The sequence below is a fragment of the Rattus norvegicus genome, chromosome 9 (genome assembly GCF_021556685.1).
Source record: "Rattus norvegicus strain SHRSP/BbbUtx chromosome 9, alternate assembly SHRSP_T2T, whole genome shotgun sequence".
Taxonomy (NCBI): domain Eukaryota; kingdom Metazoa; phylum Chordata; class Mammalia; order Rodentia; family Muridae; genus Rattus; species Rattus norvegicus.
In genome coordinates, this window is record NC_141542.1 from 121,824,507 (window position 1) to 121,846,408 (window position 21,902).

Sequence of the window (21,902 nt, forward strand, 5' to 3'; positions counted from 1 at the left end):
TGGAGTTCATTCTCAGTGGTTCCTGTGGCCTCTGGTTACTACTGTCCTTCTCCAACGTGCAAGACAAAAGTCATCCAAGTATTGGTCACTTCAAGGGCAGAAGAAGTAGCAATGGGTGAGAAGTGGAATCTAGACCCGTTTGTGCTGTGTCTGCAGAAACCACCACTGACATGGGCACAGCCATTATGTCTTTTAAAGAAGTTGCTAAGCGCTTAGCAATCCAATGGCCTTTTAAAAGGTCACAATTAGGAACCTGCAGAATTTCTCCATTTGGAGTGTTGGGAGGGTGAGGATCTTGACGACATTTGTCCTTTACCCAACCTTGCTTTCTAATCTAACGCAGACCAATGGAGCTGTCAGTGGGCAGAATGAGGCCCTCTGTGTCTGGCTGGGCTTCTGGACGTGTTTCTTATGCTGGTGAGTGTCACTCTGAAAGATATGTGACATTCATGGCAAAGTCATGGTTCTCTTTGAAGTCTACCCTTCCTGGATATTTAAAGCACATTCAGTTTTTCTGTTCACGCGTGCCCAGTTCAGAATCGCTCTAAGCAGGTTCCTCTTACTGTTGATGAACGGATGCCTTGCGTGTACCAAAGCAGACACGGGGGTGGGAGGGGCGGGCACACCCACCACGTGGGAAGAGGAAAGAAAGCAAAAGCAACTAACTGGTAAGTGAAACACAAGCTCCTTAAATGAATGAGGAATGGGGAGAAGGGACGGAGGGGAGGTGTATGCTGCAGCTGCTTCATGAGGGGTGCTCTCTGTGGAACTGGGGTGAACTCCACTACAGTGCTAATCATAACAGCAGGGGTGAGAGCGTGGGGATGGCCAATGCTTCCTTGGTCTGCATTTCTTTAAGAGACAGCTTAGAAGGAAGACCCTGATTCTCTGCAATGCTGTGGAAACCCTGGGGGGTGTTTTCTTCTGACTCGGAGGCTTTTCTGGCTGCTTGAATCTGTGAGGAAACTCTTAAGTTTAGAATATGGGGAGCCCTGGCTTGCTGGAACCTGTCCCTAAAGGGTTTTTTTTAAAGGCTTGTCAATGGAGGCTTTTCAGCACTGGGGGGCTGCATACAATCCAGGCTTCCTTAGAGTCTCTTCTGCTTATTATGGAGTGACGACAGGTATAGCCAGGGGCTGGACATTTATAACAGCATGAATATCTGTCATGTGATGCTCAAATCAAAGTTGACTTCTTCAAGCTGGGCTTGGGTCATCCCTGCCTCTCTCTTGATTAAGCTATATGTCCGAGAGATTGGTCAATCTTTCAGAGACTTGGATCAACCCTTGTCACTGCACTACCCTGCTAACCCCCAGGAGGCCACTGTCACTGGGAGGTGTTGGAGCCACCAGGCACAGGCGTGAAGGAAAGGGCTGCTCTGTTTGCAAGGGAGCTGAGAGGATCTGAGCCAAAGAGTTTTGTAGCCCTAACCCCAGAGTTACTGCCCATACTGCAGAAGAGTTGTTTTCATTTCCCCTGAGGTACGAATAGTGCTGGGGTGTGGGATACCAGCACTTCCTGGAACTGTAATTTCCTCCCGCTCTACACCAGAGTCGAAACATTTGTCAGCAAGCCCACGAGAGAGGTACCCAGTTCTTCTAGAAGCAACAGAAGTGCCTCCTTGGGGAAAGGTAACCTGGAAACTGCTGGAGAGCAAATGGATGCTTCGACGGGAAATGCCAGCTGCTCCTGTCCCGGGAGCAGCTGGAAAAGCAAGTGCTTAGTTATCTCTCATCGAACTACTGCAGACACCTCCGGACCAGTCTGTTTGCTGCCCCGTGGTTCACACACTCACCTCACAGTGAGCTACTGGAAACGGCCCAGGCTCCCTGGCACTTTCTTATTTGCAACCCTGGGAGTCTCCTTATTGGTGCCACAGCTGTGAGGCCTGAGGTCCGTCTGCATGAGCAGCATGCAGAAGTTGCTCAAGCAGTGCGGTATGCAGTAAACACTCAAGCAAGGCTGCCAGCCACTGCTCTGGTGTTAAAGCCCCAGACTCTGATGACAGGCCAGCTTTGCTGGCCCTGTTGCTGACTTTCGTTGCTGTCTCTCAGGCGATTTGTTCTGACCCCACCCTCTCCAGTGGCTTTGCCTTTTTCCTTTACAGATTTTACACTACACCCGGGAGCCAAGATGAGATTTTTTTTTTTCTTTCTGAGGAAAGGGATTGAATCCAAGGTCTTACCATGCTCTGTGCATGCTCACTGTTAAGTTCCTGGTTGTTCAATGCTTGCAGATCTAGTTAGGAACTAAAACCAAATATTCCACAAACACCCGCCGTTAAGTGTGACTTCTTACAGAAAGCTGTGACTTTTAAAGAAGTTCTCACCTTGGAAATTGGGAGTGCACATAAGTTCTGTCAGACAGGACTGGGAAGATAGAGTACACATTTGAAGAGATGACAGGCTTGGGTGTGAATAAGTATAGCAGAAAAGGAACTTTAATATGCAATTTGGGGCTCTCTTTTGACATGTATTAATTTATAAAATCTCTCGGCACAGTTCCCCGCTACTCCTGTAATACCAGAGCCGAGATGATTAAAGACGCAAGTTTACGAAGAACACCTGTGTTTAAAACGTGGGAAGGAAGTTCAGAGGTACTTTTTCATTTTAGTGCAAAAAATAATTTCATCCCACTTTGCTATGGGAAGTCCACTGGCTTTGCTCGCTGATTCATTTGGTTAGCATGTTCCACTATGGAGCCATGTCTCTGGCTGGCTCGTATCGACTTTACTGAAAAGTGCAGCTGGGAATTATTTCCAGAGTCACACAAGGTCTTCCTTAGCTGAGTTTAGCCAGACGTCCTTCCTTGCTGAAGACTAGACACCTTTACTGAGATGCCAAGTCCGACATGGAGCTGTTGTTTATGCCTTGGGAAGAGATGCTGAGCCTAATCGGCGGGGGCGGAAGTTCTGGGAAGCTGCGAAGAACATCCCATAGAGACAGAGTGGTTTGTCCCACCTTGGCGACCCTGAATGGACAGATGCATTATCTTTCTGCCTGCCTTGGATGGAGTGCACTGCCCATTTGTACGCACACGGTCAAAGCTGCACTTCGTCTGGGTAGTGTGCTTTGGGACCCGCAGGCGCAGGCTGAAGAAAGTGGAGCGTGAACCCCAGGGGCCGACAGTGACTGAGATGGATCTCGCATCATCTCTTTAAACTTTGCTACATGACGTATCCATTGTCACCGTTTCCATTATACCCTGTTCACTTTCCTCTACTTGATTAAATGAGTTATTCTATGTGATACATTGACTTGTAAATGAATACTGATGCCGTTATAATGAATGCAAAACTTACCCAGGGGGTAAAGAGAGAAAACAGAGGACACTAGCAAGCAAGCAAATGGACAATGGCATCAGACCCGAACCTGGCCATATTTCATGGCTATTCCCTGAGCCTGAAGCCTCTTTTTAGGTTGTGAAAGAGACAGAGAAAGGTGAGAGGCCCCAGACTGGGAGACTCAGATTTTCATCCCAGCTATAACAAACTTTCAGCTAGAGCAAGTTACCACAACCCTGTTTTTCAATTTTCATGACTGGGTTTCTATAATATTTTAAAACAGGTTTGCCGTCTGAGTTAAAAGTGGGTAAGCAGCTGGAGAGGTGGCTAGCTGGAGAGGTGGCTAGCTGGAGAGGTGGCTAGCTGGAGAGGTGGCTAGCTGCAAGAGTGGGAGGACCTCGAGTCTGCATCTCTAGCATCTGTGAAAAACTAGGTTGGCAGCACCTGTCTGTGACCCCAGTGCTGAGGAGCCTGCTGTCTTCAAGTGAAGCTGCTTTGTGAGTTAGTGTCAGTTCCAGTGAGAGAGCCTGTCTCAAGAACAAGGAGAATGGAGAGAAGCTGCGGGAGACACGTGACGTGGACCTCTGACCTCCACAGAGACGCACGCACAGAAACAAAATCTATTGATATCAGAGAAGAGAACACAGAGTTTGTAGCTATAGATCCAAGTAGTAGTATAATGTATGGAGACTCTGGAACTTGTAGGGAAAGGGCCAGAGCATTCTGGGCACACATATCTATACTGCTCCCAGACTCAGTCTTAGAGAGAAGTGCCTGGCCCCTCCACACTTAGTACCCTCAACATGGGACATTCACCTGAGACCTTTGAGGGACAGTACCAGTATTTGTAAGTGGTCACTGTCAATCAGGACATCCATACATCATATCTGTCTGTCTATCATCTATTCATTCTCTCTCTCTTTTGTATCTATCATCTATCTCTATCATCTATCTATCTATCTATCTATCTATCATCTATCTATCTATCTATCAATTATCTATCTATCTATCCATTATCTATCACCTATCTATAATGAACATTTCAATGTGATATTTTGAAGCATGGCTCTTGGAAAGCTTCACGTTACTGTGACATACATGTTATGGGGTAATCAGTCATGTCACAATTGATTTTAAATCCTGACCCATAGGAAGCACATGCTTGGTACTGTAAATCTGGCCAAGAATCCAAGGTTGGGGAGCTTATAAGGCCTAGGAGTGACCCCACTCCTTTTATTCTGAGAAGCGGGCAGAGTAGCGACTGCTCTCTCAATTCCTTTCTCTACCCACAAATTAGTGTTCTGATCTCATTAGAGATGCTTCTCAGTGGACAGTGGTTAATGCAGAAATGTCCAACTGGTCCAAGTGCAGGGAGTAAATGTCGACAGAATGCTTAGTCACAAATGGGGCATCTACAGAACACCTCTTTCCCTGGGCTCAGGGTCCAGCACAGAAGAGGTGACAGGAAGTCTTTAAGAGGCAGAGGTTAGGGAAGACCGACAATGTCTTCTCGGCATCACAGGACCGGAGCACTCATGAACCCACAGTAGCTGCACACAAGATCAAGCCAGTCACCTCCTAGCATGGGGTGGAAAGTGGTTCTTGAGCTTCTATACCTAACTGAGGAGTCATGGAGAGTTGATGGGGTTCTGGGGGATGATTCAGCTTTCTTTAAGGTACATGCAGCCTAGGAGTCTATGGGCAACACAAACTGGATCTGATGGCTTAGTTAAAAAAAAAAAAGAGACAGAGAGAGGACATTTAAGTTGGGGCTGCGTGGAGAGGGGTGGATCTGGGAGGAGTTGTGGGGATGAGCAGGGGCAGGCGAATATGATAAATGCATTGATGACATTCTCAAAGAATCCATAAACATACTGAAAAACAGGTTCAAGGGTAACTTAAATGACTTGACATAAACCTCATCTCAAAACAAAACAGCAAAAAATAATATTGGGCATTCATTTTTCGCCTTGCCTTTTATGTTTAGTTGACAATCATAGCAATCCCATTATTGGAGAGATAACCCAAAGAAACAAAGTTAACACAGTAAAGGGATTGTTGAGCCCTGTGTTCATGGTAGCACCGTTCACAAGAGCCACTGTGTGGAAAGAATCCAAGTGTTCATGGATATGTGAGACGCCACAAATATTGTGAGGTGATATGTAAAGTAGGTTTTTCTATATTGTATTGAAAAACTACATATGCATATATCCTATTAATTTTAGATGAATTACTGTCACACTGAGTGTCCATGGATATCTATCTATCTATCTATCTATCTATCTATCTATCTATCTACCTACCTATCTAATACAGTGAAGAGATATGTAAAAGTATATTTTCTATATTGTATTGAAAAACTATATATGTATATATCCTATTAATTTTAGATGAATTACTGTCACATTGAGAGTGTCCATGGAGATATGTATATATGATATGTAAAAGTATATTTTCTAGATTGCATTGAAATATATGTGTATATATCCAATCTAATTTTAAATGAATTACCATCATGTATGAAGAGTAATATCCCAGTACAGTGCTTTTTGTCCTTTCCTCTTTGGAATTACAACCTGAGGACACAATTCTGTTACTTCAACTGAATCACGCTTAGATGCTAAAAGGAAGTCTCAGGAAGTCACATTTATATTCTGCAACTTTGTTTTTAAATGAGGAGTTGATCTTGTTTCAAGGAACCCCATAACAGATTAAAAGCTTGAGGCTGCATGGTCTAACTTTTCACTTCTATTTCCAAAGTAGGGATTAAAATAGAGCCAAGATACTGCAAGCAAAGAGACGGTGACCTTAGGATGGCTCCGTGAAGGCCACGGAGCTGAGCGTAAATGGAAGCAAGCCCAGGGTGAGTTTGAAATGGAAACAGCGGAGCTCTGAGGCCTCAGGCATCCCTGCCTCTGTCTGTTCCGAAACGGGATGGTCTTTCATTCTGTATCTAGATGCTTATTTCAGAAAAAAAAAACCCTCCTGAAAAAGAATTTGAATTTTTGCAAGAGGGTTCATAAAAGAAAAAAAATAGGCTTAATATTTTCACCAGGCAATTTTTCCTTTAATCAAAATGAACACTGTGTTCAGCGGTAATAACTGGATACCAGGCCACACTGGTGACACCCCAGGGCAGTGCAGTGTACTCCCTGTGTCTCCATACTGTGCTAAGCAATGTATCCAAAGTGTCAGGGAGAGGCCGGCGTAACTGACCCCCTCCTCCTCCTCACCCCCTTGTTAGAGCGGTCATGGTCTCCTTGACATTGACTCCAGACTATTTTAAATTTCACGTTATCATTATTTTAGTAAACAGTACTCTTGAAATAAAATTTAAATTATGTCAGAGGGTAAGTTTTTAGGAACTGTACAACGTGTACACTGCTCTGTGCCCTTCCAGGGTAGGCTTACGTAGACATTACCAACGTGGTACCGGAATTGTTCTACCCCTGAAAGAAATTCTCCGTGGAGCCTCTTCGGTGCCAACTCTCTGCCTTCAATCTTCCATGCTTAGAATGTCTGGGACAATTACATAAGACTCTCTATGTGGGATCACAAAGAATTTCCATTTTTCTCCCAACACAGGGTTCTGCGGATCCAACCAAGCTGTTGCCCTAACACGGGCCAGCCCTTCTCGTGACTGCTGTTCCGTGACACGTTGTAAGCTAGATTCCTTTACTGAAACACAAAGCGCTGTGCATGAGGACCACAGCAAGCCCCGCCCTTCTGAACCCAACTTCCAACTGAATGAACTCGAAGGAACCAGCACAAGCCACTCCGTAACACTAAGGAGATTTTATTTCGTTTTCACGACAGCTGACATGGATTGGGATTGACCTTTGACCGGGAGGGCTTTGTGGAGGGGGGAGGTACAGCAGCTCAGGTGCACCAGGAATGAGTGAATTTGAGTTGCCTGACGGTGTTGCTCCTGTCTAAAATGGCAGCCGAGGGTCCGAGTGCTTCCTAAACGCTCCAGAGGAACTGCAGTGTTGCCAGGGAGCTCCAAAGCCACACAAGGTGCTGGTTACCGGTTTATGGCTCCTCCCAAAGCCCAAGGCAGGCAGGCGCACGAGCTGTGCCTTCATCGTAGGCACAAGTGGCTCTCACAGGAGATGGGGTGGGCACTGCCCGAGTAGGAGGCCGCGCCTTGGATCGGATGTCTTCAGGTATCTCTTTTCCTAATTTTGCTAAGTTGCTGCATTTGAGCCTGGCTCAAACATGCCTCTTCCAAGCACTTGATTTCCAAGGACCTCTTTCTCCCCCATCCCCCCAAACCTGGACTGTGGCTAGAAGGTTATGTCACTTAAGTTTCTTTGGATGTGATATGTAAGATTTTATTTTATTCTGATGATAAGATTCTGTGCTTCCCTAATAGAGGTCTCTCGGTTGGATCACAAATGACAAGATGTCCCAAGCTTTCCCAAATAAGAAGTGCATTTTTCTTAATGCTATGGAATGAACTGGGTTCCTGTCCAAAACATTATAACCCAAGCTATGGTATCTCAGAATGAGGGTAAAGGTGAAGATAGGTTTTTAAAGGGACAGTTCATGGTGTCTTATACCTAGACAAAGAACTACAGGCAATTCATGAGGAGAGGAAGAATCAATGTCTCTCAGAGATGAGCCCTTTTACTGTTCTCTAATACAAAATAGTTAACACTGAAACTGTATATACACAAGGAAGGAAAAAGACAGACCCAGAATGCTGAATTTATGTAGTTGTGCACACACAGTTATAAAGAAAACATCTATCAATTTGAGAGTGGGGACAGATGGCAGGGGCTAGAGGGAAGATACCTGAGAAGGGATAGAGAGAGGAAAGGGTGAGAGTGATATCACACACACACACACACACACACACACACACACACACACACGTGTATACATATATGTGTATCTACATATATGTACATGCATATATGTATATATGAATCTGTGTGTGTGTGTGTGTGTGTGACTTAAGTTAAACTGAAGATGTATAAAGTGATTGATGTCTTCATCACATTAGGCCAAAATGACACTGGGGCAGGTCTAAACACAAGGATGACTATGGCAAGCCAAGGCATAGGAGGAGGAAGTGAGCGTCTGTTGATGTCACCCTTTCGGGGCCCCAGTGTGTCAGCATAAGCAAGAGGTGCCATCAGGACTCTTGGTGACAACTTGTTCCCAATGGTAGATGACCACATATTAAATACAGGTGACTCTTAGGTACCTCAATGCACTCATTTTAAGGGGGTGCTTTCTTTCAAGGTGTCTGGATCTCTGTGGCAGAGTTTCCCTCCCTAAGTTCAGCCGAGTGGCAAGCTCAGGGTTAGAGTCAAAGGACCAGAATGCTTCTGGGGCGCATTAGCTCGGTGAAGCAGGCAGGGACTTGTTTGAATAATGAAATCACACACATGAAATAACGGGTTCTGGGCATGCCTCGGGTACAAGGCTTAAGCTAGGCTGAGCGAACCCACAACTTCCGTAGATGAGCATCGTTGTCTTGGCCTTTGCTTTGTTTCCTTCCCACTAATTAACAATCAGTTGTGCACTCAGCCCTGAACAGTGTGTCTCCATCAAATCCCTCCCCTCAGGGAGACGGAGGACACCAGGAAAACAAGGCCCCCTAAGTCAACAAGAGCAAAGCTCATGTGAACTCAGAGACTGAGACACAGGGCCAGCTCGTTCTGTGCCAGGTCTTCTGCATAGGTATTACGGCTTCCTGTTTAGTACTTTTATGGGATTCTTGATGGTGCACACGAGTGGGCATCTCATTCTTGTGTCTCCTCTTAGATTCTTTTCCTTCTCTTTGCATGTTTTGTCAAATTCTGATGTATTAATTTCATTCTATTGTTTTCACTTAGAAGCCTGTTTGTTTTCTAATGAGAGGCAGAAAGGGGGTGGATCCAGATGTGAGGGGAGGTGGGGGGGAACTGGATTCAGCAGGAAGAGGGGGCAGTGTATGATGCATTGTGAGAAAAAAATCTTATTTTCAATAAAAGGAAAAAAATCAGTTGTGACTGGGTAGAGAAACGTTCTCCTGTTTCTGTTCTCAATATTATTTTCCCTGGATAGATATGAGATTTGATCAAATGTTCTTTTGACATCTATTTTAAGATACAAGATACTATCTGTTCTTTTTTTTTGTTTGTTGAAAATATATTAGGGCATTGATTTAATACATATAAGTCATATCATTAATGTAGTTTTCATCTATTCTCCCAGCACTTCTCTCCTGAGGCACACCTAGTTTGTTCATGTGTACATTAAAAAATGTTTACTAGTGACCTTTTTAAAATCAGTTAGTTTGTGCCTTTAGCCTGTCACTATATTTTCTTTTTCTTATTGAGAGTGAAACTATTTTCTGTTTTGCAAAGTGAACTCAATAGCTTTCGTGTATATATTTTTCTCGGTTCTCTTTAAAACAGCACTCATCCCTAAAAGCAATTCTACCTCCAAGGGTCAGGGAACTTGGGAGAAGGAATGTGAGAGCTGAAGACAGGGTGGGAGCTGGGAAAATCTGCTCCTGGGCAATCAGGAGTTTACAACAGCTAAAGATGTCTGCAACAGGGGTGCATACAAATGGGCCCCTCGATTCCTGTGCTAGGAACACCCCTGCAAACTTGGTGGGTGCTTCTAAAATCTACTGTTCTTTCTGCATGAAACCTGCCCAACCCAGTGACTCAGGACAGGAAGGGCAAGGACACTTGGTATGCCCGGGAAAAGCTTCACGATAGCAGGAAATAGTCAATGTGGTGGATAGCCTAAGCCTACCAGTTGCAGAATGGCTGAAAGTACAAAGGAGACTGAACTGTAGCACTTGTGTGTCTCGCTAGAAAGAGACGCAGGCATTTGGAACGGGAGGTGACAGAAAGGGAAAACAAGAAGTGATTCTGTTCTAACTGGATTCTGTTATGAAGACAATAAAATTGTGAGCTTGTATAAAAAAAGCCCCCAATAGTCATGGGTGGAAGAGAGGTTCATGGGGTCCTTCCTCTCTCTGCTCAACTATTGGCTACTGATAAATCCAGGGGGTCATTGCCTTTGGTTCTGTTTCCCAGGCCTTGGGTAAACTAAATGAGTCACAGAACAAATGCCAGATGGGGAGAGAGTAAGCAGAATATATTATGTATATGTATGAAATGGCCACATACACAATCAATAAAAAGAAGAAAAGAACTCATGTAAGATTCAAATTCTCTTTCTCATAGATAAGCAGTTGCCTATAAAACTTACTAGCTCTGGGGTTTATCAAGAAGTAATTTATGGCTCAAAGGAGATTGTGTGTGTGTGTGTGTGTGTGTGTGTGTGTGTGTCTGTCTGTCTGTCTGTCTGTCTGTCTCTCTGTGTGTGTCTGTCTCTCTGTGTGTACGCATGTATGTATGTATGTATGCATGTATGTATGTATGTATGTATGTATGTATGCATGTATGTTTAAGACAGAGTCTAAAATTTTGGCTATCCTGGAACTTGTTATGCAGATGAGGCTGGCCTAGAACTCACAGAGACCTGCCCGTTCCTACCTCTTGAGTTTTGAGATTCAACTTCTCATTTTGTTTGTTTCTCATTTTCTTTTCAGTACTTATGAGTGCCTTCAGGACCTCTCATTTTTTCCTTGCGTCAGTTTCATATTTAGTATTTTCATAGAAATTTGTGTATTTGGTCTTTATTTAGAAATGCTGTTATGATAAATACTATTTGTCTTGTTACTCAAATATTTCTGCTGTAAGTTTCTAGTTTTATTATTCACTTTAAAGAAATAACGTCTGTCTTTGTTTATTTTTAGCATTCATCAAATCAATTTATTTTTGTTTCTGCTCTTTACTGATTTCCTTCTACTTCCTTTGAATCAATTCTGCCCTCAATCCCTAAATGGTTTGCTAAACGTGACCCCCCACCTGTTCTCTTCACAGTGTAAGAGTGAACTAAGAACATTCACTTCCCCTCTAAGTACCAGTGGTCACACACCCAGTTGTGATAGAAAATTTATATTATCTTTCCAGGGTATTAAATACTTTCAAATTTTTGTTATACTATTTTCTTTGAGCTATGAATTCCTTAGAAACAAAGGATTAAAAATATTTTAATCTATTATTTTCAACCTGACTGAATTATTCAAGGAAAATGCATTGCAGTGTGTGAATGCCTCTTAGTAATGTCTACACTGGCAGCTTTCTTAATCGCTTACAGAGATTGGTCAAGGGCAGTGCTCCATACATTCCTAGATGAGCATTTAGTTTCCTTATGAGGGCTCTCTGCACCTAAGTTATTTCTTCTAAGCAAGGTGAACGTCTGTTGCTACACAATGGTGATGCCTTCACTGGTGTTTTTGCTACATTTTACTCTGTCTAAGTTCAATACAACTTCACCATCTCTCTCCCAATCAGTCTTTACCTGCAATATACTTTCAACTACTCCATAAGTTGTGTCTCTTATCAACTGCACATGTCAGTTTTTGCTTCTGTGCTGAGCACTTGTCCCAAAGAGCTCATGTGGAGGCTACAACCACAGGTAGAAGCAGACCCTTGACAGGCTATGGTACTTTCCATCTACCCATGTTTCCACCAAGCGCATTTGCTATTTAGGGTTATTACTGATATGCGTGAGTTCACTTATATGGCTGAGTTTGTTTCATGTCTTAAAATTTAAAAACTGATGTGTGAGTGTATGTGTGAGTGTGTGAGAGTGAGTGTGTGTGAGTGTATGTATATGTGTGTGAGTGAGAGTGTGTGTGAGTGTGTGTGAATGTGAATGAGTGTGTGAGTGTGTGTGTATGTGTGAGTGTGTGAGTGAGTGTGTGAGAGTGTGTGTTTATATGTGTGAGAGTATGTGTGAATGAGTGTGTGTGAGTGTGAATGAGTGTGTGTGAGTGTGTGTGAGTGTGAATGAGTGTGTGTATACTGTATTGATGTCAGAGGACCACTTACAGGTGGCAGTTGATTCCCTCACCTTGTACATCGCAGGAACTGATCTCATGTCTTAATTGGCTGAGCCATCTCTCCAGGCCCTGGTTCTCTCATCCTCGACTGTCTCCTGCCATCCCCTTTCCTATTGGCTGTGCAAGTTTTTCATACTGATCTGGGGTCATATGCTCTCTTTTACCATCACCATAGAAACATTAGCATTTGCACGTGTGTGTGTGTGTGTGTGTGTGTGTGTGTGTGTGTGTGAAGCATGGGCTTGCCTGCTTCTCTGAGTTCACTCTTCATCTTTGACTTCCTTTCCCCTTGCTCGCTGCCTCGGCCCGAGTCTTTCTCTCCAGCTTATCTTTTCAGTCTTCTCGCACTGAATTTTGAGAGCCCAGCCCAGTTCTTGGAAACAAGAGCCTCACAGTAGTCCGTGGGATTCTGAGGTCCTGCCAGTTGCCTTTCATAAGTTGTTTCTGCAATCCCAGACCACCGACAAGGAGACACAAAGCCACCTGCCTTGTGAGTCTGCACCCAAAGTGTGGAGTTTGCTTGTTTGCTCCTATGGGATGTCACCATGTGCTGATTCTGACTGTCACCATGCAGGAATGCACTGTGTCACTGCAGTCCCACAGCCATTCTGCACCCAGATGGCAGCTGTCCTGCTCTGATGGGCACAAAGGCCACGGTCACTGTGCTCCTGTGTGCAGGGCCTGCTGGCGCCTTCCTAGTTGTGCCTTGCTCATTGGGAGAAGGTAAATCTCCCAGGGGGTCTTTGGTAGTTTGTTTTCTATTTAGGGTTTTGGTGTCCCAATCTCCATGTTGGACTTTTTGTTCATAGCTCTGGACAGACTTCGTTAATATTACTGACCTCCTAACCATCTTAAAGAGCCTCTGGGTGGATTTGAAATACAGAAATAAGTAAAAAAAAAAAAAGTGTTCAGATTTATTTGTTTGAGCTCTAACTTGTGCCTAACTGGCCAGGGAGCTTTAATACTTGAGAAAAAAGTCAATATTCAGCATCAACGTTTGTATAAAATAAATAAGCGTTTTTTTGGGGGGATTGCGCTCTGATTCTTTGCCCACATGGCGCGTTCTAATAGTTCCCCTCCCAGGCTGTTTGAGTAGCGGCTGTCACGGTTCTTATGAACTGGCAATGATGTCAAAACAATTTAATCAGTGCTTTAGCTGTGCTGGCAATGCTCTTAGAAGACCATTTTTTCCCCCCTGAATGACATTCCCCTAAGCATTTGTTAAGTAATTGGACCCAACTCTTTTCTCACGAGAACCCTCAGAAGTGCCGTTTATGCTCAGAGCCCCCGAGACATTGCTGAGGCACCGCTGTGAGCACAGAGCCCTGTTAAGTGAAGCTCAGAATTCTGAGGGAGGTTGAGAGTCGGACATTTCTGTCCTCAGGAAACGTCCATCCACCATCACTGTTAAGAGCTTGGGTACATCACAGACCGAGGAGGACCTCACTGGAATGTGATTGGCATCAGACACTGTTCTACCATCGATTGCTCAGGGATGACTGGCAGGTGTTCATTTATAGGACGCATGTTCATCCTCTGGCCACAGTCATGATGGGAAACTCCCCCCTCCCTTGTAATCTGCATCTGGCAGACACAGTTAAGAAAGCCTGGAAGGGGGGCTGAGATAAAGGCTTGCTAAGTACACTTCTTACTGTGCAAGCATTAAGGCCTGAGTTCAGATCCCCAGCACCCATGTAAAAGCCATGTGTGGCAGGGTGGTGCAAGCCTGAGTCTTTAGCACTAGTAGGGCAGAAACAAGATCTTGGGGGCTCGGTGGCCAGCCAGTCTAGCTCGAGATGACAAGATCCAGGTTGAAAGAGAACTGAAGAAGGGAGAGATAATTGAAATTGACCTCTGACCTCTACACAGGTAAATGGGTGCACATGCACACATATGTATCACATGCAAAAAAAGTTAAAAAAATTTTAAAATTAAAAAAAGTGAGCTTATAAAATTGGTGCTGGGTTCTAAAATGGCGATTAACTACATAAAGACAGTAGGTGTGTTGGTCTCTCAGCCATGTCTGTTGGATTTAGAGGCACTTCCTAAGGGAAGGGACAGAAGGCTTGGCATCACCAGGTATTTGCTAGTGCATCTATCTCTGCCTGTTTGGGGTATGCTTGGCTGTGGCTGGTTGCCTGTCTTTTGCCATTGCCTTTTGGCAGGGACCTCTTAAACCTATGACTCCTTCTTTAGAAAATGTCTATGTCACAGAGATGCCGTACAAATGGCCTTTTGTGTGCTTAAGTGGCACTGCCTCTGCTTGTTGTCCCTCCCCTGGCTGTTGCCCCTTGGGAGTTAGGACTACTGGACTACACTTCTCCCAATAGGAAGGCTTCAGTTCTTCATCCCCGGATCCCGGGGGGATGAGACATGACCACGGTCTGTCCACACAAGCCCACTGTGCAGAAGTTTAACAATTGTGATTTCGCATCTCAGGGATTGTAATGCCAAGCGGTTGACGTCGTCAGAGTGACAGTGCTGTCATTGCAGATGACACTTATCAGACACCGGCCATGGCCAGACGATGAGCTAACGGCTCTTCTGTGTGGGATCTCACACAAGGATTCCTACAGTGCTATTGGCACCAGGAATTGGAGGTTCTCTCTCAGAGTTCCGTCACCAAGGGCATGAGGCAGCTGACTCTGGGCTCATTGCTGGAATCTGACTGAGAACTACAGAGTCTCATGGTCTTCTGGGCACAGCAGGGAAGCAGCATCTTCCTACACACTGCTCCCATTCCTGTGAAGCCCACCATGGTAGAGAACAAGGGGGACATAACTGGAGTTGGGGTGACTTATCATCGTTCTAGATAAGAAAAACAAACACTCAAAGCGTGGTTTTTCCTTAGATGTAAAGAAATAGAGAATAAGCTGGTATTAGCTCATTTGACTTATGATGTTAAAGTTTACTGTGTTATTCAACCTTCACCCAATTTTCATCCAATTTGCATATGTGAGGCAGACTTAGCAAGATTTGCTTTGGTTGGCCCTGTCGGGGCACCGAGGAGGTAGGACAACCACCTTTGCTTGGTGTGGGCTTCCAAAGTTATATTTCACCTAAGCTGTTGTATTACTTCCCTCTGCCCTTAAATGTGCTCAAGTCAAAGATGGGGACCGGTAGAGAAGAGAGGACGCAATTATATGTCAGTGTTTAATGCACACAAATGTGGGCAATTCGTAAACTTAAACAGTCTCTAAGCTGTGCAAACGTCACAAGTCTAATTAAAATCTCAGGTAAACAGAAAGCTTCCAGGCACCGCCACTGATAAAAGCCCCCCCCCTTTTTTTTTACTGTGCGCATGTCTTTCTGTTTAATATTCCTTGAACAAAGTAAACCAGAATATCCCGCTAATCCTCACAGCTATACTGACCAAAGGGCCATACCCTCAATGTTTTCCCTATCTAGACGTTGAAATATGTTGAAAGTCTTAAGTAATAATGATTTCCGAGAAGCAAACGTTTTGCACTTGTCTAGACACTCATGTGTGCTGGGGTGCAGAAGAATGTAAGCACATAGACAAAGTGGGAACTTATTTCTCAATCACGCCACTTTGTTTCAGTAAGGAGAGGCAGGTGGCAGTTGCTTTAGCTTTCTGGCCAATACTATGGTTGGTCTTTAGTACTGATTCACGTACACCCTAAGAAAGGGCCTTGAAGGCCTCAGATGAAGTCTAATGGAAAGAAGATAAAAACCCACATAAGTTTCTGAACAGGTTTTAAACTGGGTGTCTGCCGGCTCTCAGGACAAAATTTCAGAATAGTTTACAGCATCTAATTTAACCTGAGTGCATGGTTCTCATGAAAGAAGTTATTGGGTAACAGGCAGCACCAAGACGCGCATAAATCCTTGCAGATCTCATAAACGGGCATCCTTTCCCAAGCTAATGGGAAACACCAAGTGAGGAACCACCATGCAGAAAGCTAAACTGTAAGTAACGTGGTTAAGCCTTGGGCTTCACTTCCAACTGAGGGGTGGCTGCAGTCATCAGTGAGGGTGAGGCGAAATGAAAAACTATGTAAGTGAGACCTGACCACGTTACACACTTAGTGGTGAGGAGTTCACGTCTGGTGCCTGGGGAACCTGAAAACTGCGTGCTGCTCTGCTAAAGAGACGAGCCATGTCATACCACCTCTGTGACAGGAACCTAAGCTACAAGGGTGTGTGATGCACTGGGCTAGAAGGGGCCACAGGGGCCGGTACATCGTCCAGGCGTCCCCCAGTGCTCCTGAGGGCTCAGGTATCCACCTTCTCTGGGCCTAGTTTTGTGTTCTACTCCAGGTGTACTGTGCCTGCGGCCAGCACTGCTAACCTCCTTTTCTCGTTGGCCTTTTGAAAACAAGCCTGGTGTAGCAAACTTCAGCAGGAATGTGGATGCTTCTCTTTTCAGAAAATTAGGAAATCTGCACTCTGCCAAGAATGAGGATGCAGTGCTGACCTTTATTAAAGGTGCCTTCCTGGACTAGGGAAAGCAAATGGGAGAGTTATGGGGTCAGCCACGGAGCAAGGCTTTCTAAGCCCTGAGGCCTGCTGTCTCCGCAGGGCTTAGAGACGGAAAGCAACCCTTTCCAGACCCTTAATTAACTGCCAGGACTCTTAGAGCTGCTGGCTCCTCAGCGCACCATATCATTCTTAATTAACTCTGGCTGCTGGATGAACCATCACCAGGTCACTACAAAGCAAGGCTGACCTGTGGAGTGGGTTAATGGCTGCTAAGCCCAGACAGTGTACTTGCTTTCACTGATGCTAGTCTCAAAGGCTGTGGTAGGCTGCCGCTGCCTCTGCCTCTGGGAGGGTCTGGATATTTTGATTTTGTTTTTCTGCTCGTTTGTCTGTTTTATTTTCTTTATGTAACCCTGTTTTGCGGTGTTGGGGTGTCTGTCTGAATCAACACATCACAGGACAGTAGTGCTGAGAAGGACTGTCTTTCTGTAGGTTCACTCTAAAGATCACTGATAGTGGTATTTCCAAAGACTGAAGTGAATGTCTGTTCTGGAAGGGATCATCTAAGGGTCAGGAGCATGTGTTACCTGCGACATGCACTCAGCCTTTTACCCAGTCCTGCTGGCCTCCTTTCATCCTTGTTGCCTGTACTCCCACAGACTGCCCACGCTTCCTTTAAAGGAGTTCAACCCCTGCAGGGCTTACACTTTCCCCTTTCTGCCACTTCAATTTAAGCTCTGTGTGTGGTCAAAGGCAGAGGTCCAGAGGCTCTTCAGCCATCCCAGTTTAGGTCTGCCCTAAGGCTAGCTGGCAGCATCTACGTGATGGGCATCACTGGTGTGCCCCAGGTTTGAGGGGATCTGTGCTCAGAGGTTGGGTGGTATACTTGTTAGAGCATTTATTCAGGCAGGAGACATGCATGTCTCCTTGGTCTCTGGGTGAGTGCTGAGATCGGATGGGGGCTGCTGCTGAACTATTACTGCATCTGCTCAGGCACTGTCGATAGCTCTGTGCCCTGACAGGACAGTGCACCATTAGTTTGGTTTCCATCCTGGGAGGAACTGGTAGTTTTGTTCTGTTTTAAGCTGGGGTCACTACTACTCTCCCACATTGGTATGGCTACAGGCCCTGTGGATGGGAGCTGCAGGCTGGGATCTGCAAAGAGATAGACCTACCAGCTATAATCTCTACTAAATTGAGTTTAATTCAGCATTGCACAGGAGGTGCAGACAGCATTAGAATAAAATCAGAAAGTGTGAGGTGTGAATGAGGCAAGCATCCAATGGTGCAACTTGACAGGGTTCCCTCATATAACTGGCCAAAGCAGCATTCAGACACGACTGAAATAAAGACTACTGGAGGTATTTCTGGACGTAAGAGAAACATACAAAGAGTATAATGCATGTACATCTATATACATGCTCTTAGTTATATAATCTATCTTATTGATCTATCTATCATCTATCCATTCACCCATCTCTATCTATCTATCTATCTATCTATCTATCTATCTATCTATCTATCCATCCACTCATCTCTCTCTCTCTCTCTCTCTCTCTCTACCTACCTATCCATCCATCCACCCACCCACCCCTATCTGTCTGTCTGTCTGTCTGTCTGTCTATCATCAAGCTATCAACTTACCTATGCAAGCAAATGAAGTAAAGACACAACTTTACCCATTAGGCCTAGGTACCACCTGAGAATGAAGTATGAGAATATTTACATAGCTACCATATAAACCTGCAATAAAAATAAAAGGCAATTTCAAAAGGATTCTATTGCCATACTATTTTTTTTTGTTGTTGTTCTAAAAAAGGATACATGATTTTTCTGCAAACCCACAGGCTATTCTGGCCAGGGAAGCAGGGGTCACAGCTATCAGGATCCCAAAAGAATTTCCTAACAGGCGATACACAGCCATCACACTCTCCTAAGAACCAGAGAGAACAATAGAAACCAAGGAAATAAGCCTACCCAACAAAGACAAGACCGGATATCAGCACCTTGAATTACTATAATCACCCTAAACTCAAATGCCTGAACACTAGTGTAATAAATGCAATAATGGCCAGGATAGTATGTCTCCACTCCAGCCCAGCAAACCAGCCCAGCAGGCCTGAGAACTACAGCAGAGCTGAAGCACAAAAGAAAGCCTGTAGACTAGCTTTTGTGTATGTGATAGAAGTCTGTAAAGAGAAAATGAATCAAACCCGTAAAGAAATCTGAGAATGTGAACAAACAGGAGAAGGGAATAAATGTAACAGTCCAAGGCTTGAAGGTAGAAATATAATCAATGAAAAGAAACCAAACTGAGGGGGGTCTGGAAATGAAAAACTTAGGAATGTGAATGGGAACCTCAGAGGCAAGCCTTGCCAGCAGAATAAAGGAGATGGAAGAGAGTATCTCAGAAATCGAAGGCATGATAGAAGAAGTAGATACCCTGGTCAAAGAAAATGTTAAATCTAGAAAATTCTGCCACAAAATATCCAGGAAATCTGGAACACTATGAAAAGACCAAATCTAAGAAAAATAGAAATAGAGGAAGGAGAAACCTATGTCAAAGGCACAGAAAATATTCTCAAAAATAATCATAGAAGAAAATTTCCTTGACCTAAAGAAGTTGAGGTCTATCAAGGCACAAGAAACGTACAAACACCAAATGGTCTAGAGCAGAAAAGGAAGTCTCCTTGAAACATAATAATCAAAGAACTAAATGTACAGAGCAAAGGAAGAACATTAAAGGGAAAGATCAAGTAACGTGAGATCAGACCTATTACAGTAACGGCTGAGACTCAATGGAGACTCTGAAAGTCAGAAGGGCCCAGATAGATAATCTACAGAATCTAGGAGACCACATATAGTAATATGCCTGCCCAAAATGGCTCAATCATAATTGATGGACAAAATAAGGTATTCTAATTAAATTTCAATTTAAGAAATAGTTATTTACAAATCCAGAAAACACTAGAAAGTCATCTCTATCCTAAAGAGGTTAACCATACCCAAGAAAATACAAGGAATAAATAGTACTAGACCAGCAAAGCAAAAGAGGGGCAATACACACACACACACACACACACACACACACACACACACACACACACCCCACAAAAAAGAAAAACAAAAAAATAACAGGAATTAACGAACACTGCTCACTGATATTTCTCAACACTAATAGTCTCAATTCCCTAGTTATCATTCACCCCAGAAAGATTAACGAAATGAATGTGAAAACAGGATTCCGCTGAATCCGAGCAACACACCTCAGCATTAAGGACAGACATCACTTTAGGGTAAAAAGATGGATGAAGATATTGGAAGGAAACAGACCTAAGATGAAAGCTGCTGCAATCATTTAAATATCACACAAAGTAGATTTTAAACCCAAAGGAAACGAGACAGGGAAAGACACCACATACTTGTAAAGGAAAACTCACCAAGAGGACATTGCAATTCTTGACATCTATGCACCAAACACAAGGGCATCCAAGTTCATAAAAGGAATACTACTACAGCTCAAACCACATATTGATCCTCACAGGGATAATGGGAGACTTCAATACTCTACTCTTGCCATTAGACAGGTCACCCAGAGAAAACCTACAAGGAGGAATGCTGGAGCTAACTGATGCAACAAGCAAATGGACCTAACAGATATTACAGAACATTTCATCAAAACACGAAAGGACAGACCTTCTTCTCAGCACCTCACAGAACTCTCTCCAGAACTGACCAACATATTCAGACACAAACAAGGTCTCAATAGATACAACAAAATTGAAATAATACTTTGCATTCTATCTGACAACCAAGAATTAAAGCTGGATGTCAACAACAGAAATAACACAAAGTTCACAAACTCATGAAAACAGAGCAGCTCATCATTTAGTGAATGATGGCTCAGTGCAAAAACTAACAGAGATTCAAGCCATTCTAGGATTGAAGGGAAATGAATACGCAACACAGCCAAACTCCTGAGACAGCGAAGGGGATTCTAAGAGGAAAGCCCATGGTGCTCAGTGCCTACATAAAAAGGAGGAGGAGGGGGGGGGGAAGAGGAGGAGGAGGAGGAGGAGGAGGAGGAGACCTTTTACTAGTACTATAACAGTGCACCTGAATGCTCTAGAACAAAAAAGAAGAAATCATACCCAAAAGGAGCATGTAGCAACTGCAAATCAAATGCAGGCTTTAATCAAATAGAAACAAACTAATAATCAGCAAAATAGGAACAAACACACAAGAGCAATTCAAAGAATCAGTGACACACAAAGACTTGGTTCTTTGAGGAAAAAAAAAACCACCAGTAAAAATGACTAAACGGTAGAGGAAAAAAAATCCAAATTAATGAAAGTAAGAATGAAAGGGGGACATAACAACTCACAAGGAAATCCAGAGAACGGTAAGGCTGTACAGTTAAAACTTGAACTCCACCAAGTTTGAAAAATCTAAAAGAAATGGATAATTTTCTATCTACACAACCATTTACCAAAGTTAAATCAAATCAAATAACCAATTTAAACAGGCTTATAACCTCTCTAAGTGAAATAGAAGCAGTTATTAAAACAAAAGTCTCCCTAAAAATGTCCAGAGCTAGATGGTTTTTGCATAGACTTCTAACAGATGTTCAAAGAAGAGTTAATGCCAATATATCCCAAATTATTCCAGAAAATAGAAACAGAACATTGCCCAATTTGTTTTATGAGGCCACAGTTATCAAAGTACTCAAACCATACTCAAACTAATCAACAAAGAGAATTACAGACCAATTTCCTTTATTAATGTGGATGCAAAACTTCTCAATAATATACTTGCAAACTGAATCCAAGGAGACATGCAAACGATCATCATCACAATCATGTAAGCTCCATCCCAGAGATACCAGGATGGTCCAACATGTGTAAACCAATAAATGTGATCCACCATGTGATCCACCATGTGATTATCTCATTAGATGCAGAGAAGACCTTTGACAAAATCTAACACCCTATCACGATAGAAGTCCTAGAGAGATTAGGGATACAAGGGCTATAACTCAACATAATAAAGGCAGTTTACAGAAATCTCATAGCCAGCATCAAGTTAAATGGAGAGAAACTGAAAGCATTTCCACTAAAATCAGGAACAGAAGAAGGTTGCCCATTCTCTTCACAACTATTCCATATAGTAAAAGCAGTCTTAGCTAGAGAAATTAGAGAACTGAGGGAGACCAAGGGGATACAAATGAGAAAGGAAAAAGCTGAAGTATCTTTACTT

The 21,902-nt window shown here is 43.7% G+C and overlaps 1 protein-coding gene and 1 long non-coding RNA gene across 12 annotated transcripts in view; one reads left to right on the forward strand and one right to left on the reverse strand.

The window, feature by feature from the left end:
- The window catches only part of Ptprm (protein tyrosine phosphatase, receptor type, M), a 701,363-nt gene that overhangs the window by 103,339 nt on the left and 576,122 nt on the right, over positions 1–21,902 (reverse strand).
- LOC120094812 (uncharacterized) lies at positions 315–9,292 on the forward strand. Its single transcript, XR_015629878.1, has 4 exons — positions 315–417; positions 2,502–2,596; positions 6,044–6,146; positions 6,869–9,292. It is a non-coding gene; the product is annotated as an uncharacterized LOC120094812 (long non-coding RNA).